The following is a 5,720-nucleotide window of genomic DNA, read 5'->3' as shown; positions in this document are numbered from 1 at the left end:
GTAGTTGGCTGCTTCCATTTTGAAGGCATAGATATTTACAACTGTTAGATCCTCTTGTTGGATAGACACTTTAAGAATGATATAGTACCCTTATGTATCTCTAACTACAGTTTTTAGCTTAAAATCTGATTTTTCTGAGATAAGAATTGCTACCCAACTTTATTTTGAAGTCTGTTGGCATGAAAAATGGTTCTTTATCCCTTCACTTTTAGTCTGGATGTATCGTTAGGTTCAAAATGAGTCTCTTGTAGGCAACATATGGATGAGTCCTGTCTTTTTATCCAATCTGCAACTCTGCCATTTCATGGGAGCATTTAGGCCATTCACATTGAGAGTGACTATTGAAAGATATTATTTTATTGTCATCATATTGCCTGTGAAGTTTTTGTTTCTATAGCTTGTCTCTATAAATTTCTGTTCTATATCACTCTTGTGGTCTTTCTCCTTTTATAGAGCCCCCCTCAATATTTTTTTGCAGGGCTGGCTTAGGGGTCACATATTCTTTCAGTTTCTGTCAGTCCTGGAAGCTCTTTATCTCTCCACCCTTTCTGAAGGACAGATTTGCCAGATAAAGTACTATTGACTACATGTTCTTCTCATTTAGTACCCTGAATATGTCTTGCCAGTGCTTTCTGGCTTGCTAGATCTCTGTGGACAGATCTGATGTTATTTTGATGTTCCTCCCTCTTTATGTAAGGAATCTCTGGAATCTCTTCCCCCCTAACTGTCCTTAGGATGGTTTCCTTTTTTCTAAGATTTATGAGTTTTACTATTATAAGCTGGAGCATTGGTCTGTTCTCCTTGATCTTGGGAGGGGTCATCTCTTGCCTCTAGGACACAAGTGCTTGTTTCATTCCCCATGTTGGGGAAGTTTTCAGCTACGACATGCTCAAATATATCTTCTGGTCCTCTATCTCTCTCCACCCACTCAGGGATCCCAATAATTCTGACATTGTATATTTCATGGCATCATTTATTTCTCTAATTCTGTTTTCCTGGATTTTAAGGTGTTTGTTCCATGCATCCTCCTATTCCTTCCCTTCTATCAGGTTGCCTTCTAGATCACTAATACGTTCTTCTGCTTGGTGTAGCCTAGCTGTTAGAGTATCTAGTTTACACTTCATCTCATTTATAGCTCTCATTTCTGCCCTTAGAGAATTTATGTTGCCATTAATGGTTTTCTCCAGCCTAGCTACTATCTTCATAGCTGTTACCCTGAAGTCTATTTCTGACATCTTGCTTATATCCATATTCACTGGGTGTCTGGGAGAGGCCATTATCTCTGGTTCTTTTCTTTGTTGGTAGTTCCTCCTTCTAGCCATTCTGTTTAGTTTTGGTTTAGGGGATGTACAGTTGAAAATATCAACCACAATCCAGGCACGGTGCACCATGGGAGTGTTTGGAGCAACAGGAAGCCACCACCAAAAAAAAACCCAGCCAAAATGAAACCCAAGAATAATATTTATAAAGTACAAAATCAAAACAAACACAAACAAACCAAACACACACACACACATAAAGTTGGGGGGTGAAGGGAGGGAGGGGACCTTTAATCCCTCAATGTGGTCCAGGCAGGGTGTTTCAGTTTTTCCTGGGTATATTTTGTTTTCTTTGTTAGAGAACACTACTTACCAGAGATATAGGCAAATTAAAACTGGGAGATATATAAAGGTAGTATTGAATAGGGAAAAAAGATATATATTGAAGCTTATATCTATATATATATAAAAAGAAAAAGGAAAAAAATTATATGTGTGAAAAAGTTCAAGTTAAAAAGTTACCATGAATTATATTATATTAAACATCTAATTGAAATGATAAGTAGGTAAAAACAAACAAACACAAACAACAACAACAAAAACAGAAGAAATGTGAGAAAGAATTAAAAAAAAAAAAAGAAAAAGAAAAATTGTATCTAAGAAATACACAGACCATGAGGCATCACCAGGAGCTTAATATGCTGTTTTCCCCTGGTGTTGAGGTTTTACAGTTTCATGGGGACTCTGGAGTTTTGTCCTCTTGTCCTTCCAGCTTGTCTTCTGGGGGAGGAACCTGCCCTGTTGTTTCTCAGTCAATCCTGCTTGGGTGGAGTTGCCCTGCCTCCTATCAAGGGGCTGGACTCCATGGAAATCAGTTTTTTGGGTTTTTGTTCTCTGGCACTTTGTGTTCTCTGGTGGCTTTTTTAGTCTTTTCTGAGGGTCAGAGCAAAGGAAAATGTCTGCACCCAGTCTCCATCTCAGAGGAGAGAAGTCACAGTCTGCTTCTCTCTGAATCCTCCATAACACACAGTCTTCCCCTCCATAAACCCCACTGAAAACCACAGTCTCCTACAGGCTGTGCATGCCCCCAGTGATCCTCTCAGTGGTGGACTCTGGCCCCAACTTGTTTCTGTTCACTCTGCCTCCACGACCAAGAGCGATCTTGGTCTGGATGGGCACAGCCCAGCTGCAGTGGCAGCCAGCTCCCAGGTCCGCAGGCAGAGGTCCCCCACGAACACTCCTCACGACTCCTTTGGGATGTGGGTGTTGGTGGTGGCCACCAGACCCAGGTCTGCGAGCTCAGGTCTGTGCCAGGTCCACTCTGGCATGGCCCAGGTGGCACTGGCCAGCCCCAGGTCCATGGGCTCAGGTCCGTGCTGCAGCTACCCAGTACCAGCATTTGCCCCTTAAGCTCCTGTGTTCCGTTTGAGCACTGTTATCAGTCTCTTCCCCCCGACCTTCAATCCCCCCACCCCCACCACCACTGCTCTCCAAGCTATCACTGGTCCCCAGGCACAGGACGCTTTTGCACTGGGGTATTACTTTCCAGTGGCTAGCTTTTGGTGGTCCCCTCTCCCTTCTGTTTATCCTCTGACATCTGTCCACACAATCACAACTCCCTCCTTCATAACTCTTGATTGATAGTCCTCTGCCCCCACAGAAATCTAGATGTATAATCTTATATCTCAGGCTGATTTTGTGGGTGTTCATAGTGGCTTACTAGATATCTAGCTAAATTCAGGGGACTGGCTCCTCTGTCATCTTGCCCTGACCTCAATGCCTGTGTTTCTTTATCAAGAAAGCTATGTAATTTGTAGTCAAAACCTAATGTAGCTTAGCTGTTAAAAATGTTATTCCTAAATGTTTATTCCTAAATATTTATTCCTAAATGTTTTCTTATTATTATTTCTTATTACCATTTTCCAATTTAAAAGTGAAACTATCAATAATTTATTGACTCTAGTCACTCTCTTTAGAGATGAGTTATGATTTTTGTTTTTTCTGTTTTAAGTACCACCTGTCTGTCATATCTCATAAATTATTTGGACATTTTGAGGTTTACATCTTTCATTCAGATTAATAGAAAAAGAATTTTTAAATGCATATTATACATATAAATTTCTGGCTTAAAATTTGGTAAGTGTTTCTAATCTTACTTTGAACACTTGGAGAAATATTTTATTTCAGCAATGAATTATGTGTGTGATATTTCTACACATGCATTGGAAGGGATATTTTTAGCATTCAATGTGATGTATATAAAATAATTATTTATAGTTATAGTGTTGTTAACAGTGGGGTATATACACTTTTTAGGTATGTGTTCTCTAAAGCCACAAGTAGTCATCTGTTTTTGTTCCTCTATGTTATTTGATACACATAATGAAGTATGAAAATAAAATTAATATACAGCTATAACCTCAATGATCTTTTCTCAGTAACAGAATTCACAGGGACACCTGAGTCAAATTTTAAACAGTTATGAGAAGGAAGTTTTGGATGTAAAGAAAAATCCAGCAAAAATATACATGTAAGAAATATAAACTGGAGTTAAGGGGTTATGGAAGTGAATTAGTTGTAGGTAGATTTGGGTGCCACAATAAAAGGATTCTTAAATGATAGATCAAAATAATGTTTTCAGATTTTAGGGTACCTCAAGAAAAAATGAAACCTTAGTTTAAAATAAAAGATCACCAGGAACCAATCCCAGAGATTTTGATTTATTGCAGCTGTGTTCAAGGCCACACATTTGTATTTTAATCTGCTGCTGAGGTGATTTTCATGACGCTTGTGCATAGCCCTTTCATTTGAAACAGTACCTTTTTTTGAAGTTAAACTTGAAAACAGTGTTATTTTGGTTAAGAACAAAGCCTCTGAAGTTGAACTATGTGGTTTTACAACTTTCTGTTGTTTTCTTGCCAGATAAAATTAATACCTACTCTACTGGATTTTTGTAGGAATTAAATGAATTAATATTCCTAACTCACTTTAGAAGAGTGCCTAGCCACCACCATCAATAAACTCTCAGTAAATGTTAGCTATTATTACTTCATGGGTAATGGTGCTACTTAATATACCATATATGAATTAGAAATGGCTTATTATCATTGAAGCATGTGAGAAGCAGAAAGCTATTTTAAAAATCTGAAAGTTTGTTTTCAAAATAGTTTAGAAAGAAACTCAACTTCTCAAACACCCTTATTAAAAAACACCCTTATAATGATTTACATGTGATTTGATTGTATAATATTTGGAAAGAATAGGATTTATTTTGACATCCTATATTTTCATAGTGTATACTAGGTGCTGTTGCAATTCCTCATTTCAAAGATCCACACTGAATGTAAGATCCTATTAAATACTCTATTTTTTTAATATTTCATCATAATATTATACCATCTCAGCTCTCATAGACTCCAATAGCATACTAGTTTCAGTATGCATTCAAAAACATCTTTATATGAAAATTCATTTTTATACCCATCAGTGCCTTTTTTCAATAAGGAGATCTCAGGCATGTTACTTATTTTTTAAAAATTCATAATGGACCTTTTACAAAGATGGTGCTGAAAGCTAAGAAGGAAGCTCCTGCCCTTCCCAAAGCCAAAGCCAAAGCAAAGTCTTTGAAGGCCAAGAAAGTGGCACTGAAAGGCATCCACAGTCACACACACACAAAAAAAAGAAGAAGAAGATGAAGAAGAAGATCCGCACATCACCTACATTCTGAGCACCCAAGACTGCGTCTCCAAAGGCAGCCCAAATATCCTCAAAAGAGCACTCCCATGGGAAACAAGCTTGATCACTATGACATCATCAAATTCCCCCTGGCTACTGAATCAGCCATGAAGAAAATAGAAGACAACAACACACTTATTTTCATTGTGGATGTCGAGGCCAACAAGCACCAGATCAAACAGGCCATGAAGAAACTCTACCACATTGATGTGGCCAAGGTCAACACCTTGATCAGGCCAGATAGAGAGAAGAAGGCATATGTTCGCCTGGCCTCTGACTCTGATGCTTTGGATGTTGCCAACAAAATTGCCAACAAAATCTAAACTGAGTTCAGCTGGCTAAATCTAAATACAGGGATGGATGGATGGGTGGATGGATAGATAAGAGAAGGAAAAAAGAAAAAGAAAGAAAGGGAGGGAGGGTGGGAAGGAAGGAAGAAAGAAGAGAGAACGAAAAGAAAAAAAAACCAAAGAGTAGATAGATATTCTACATTTTTATAACTTACTTGTCAAATTTTGCCTTTATAAACTTTTTTTTTTAAGATTTTTAAAATTTATTTGTTTGACAGACAGAGATCACAGGTAGACAGAGAGAGAGAGAGAGAGGAGGAAGCAGGTTTCCTGCTGAGCAGAGAGCCCAATGTGGGGCTCGATCCTGGGATTCTGGGACCATGACCTGAGCCGAAGGCAGAGGCTTTAACCCACTGAGCCACCCAGGCGCCCAGAG

The 5,720-nt window shown here is 38.6% G+C and overlaps 1 pseudogene; it reads left to right on the top strand.

Moving 5' to 3' along the window:
* Positions 1 to 4,819: 4,819 nt before the first annotated feature.
* On the top strand, positions 4,820 to 5,317 carry LOC101682479 (annotated as a pseudogene).
* The last annotated feature ends 403 nt before the right edge of the window (positions 5,318 to 5,720 follow it).

This window comes from Mustela putorius, unplaced genomic scaffold, assembly GCF_011764305.1.
Source record: "Mustela putorius furo isolate JIRA1106 unplaced genomic scaffold, ASM1176430v1.1 tig00003974_pilon_pilon_pilon, whole genome shotgun sequence".
NCBI classification, from domain to species: domain Eukaryota; kingdom Metazoa; phylum Chordata; class Mammalia; order Carnivora; family Mustelidae; genus Mustela; species Mustela putorius.
Note: the sequence above shows the minus strand (reverse complement) of the source record. Positions and strands in the feature narration are given on the sequence as shown.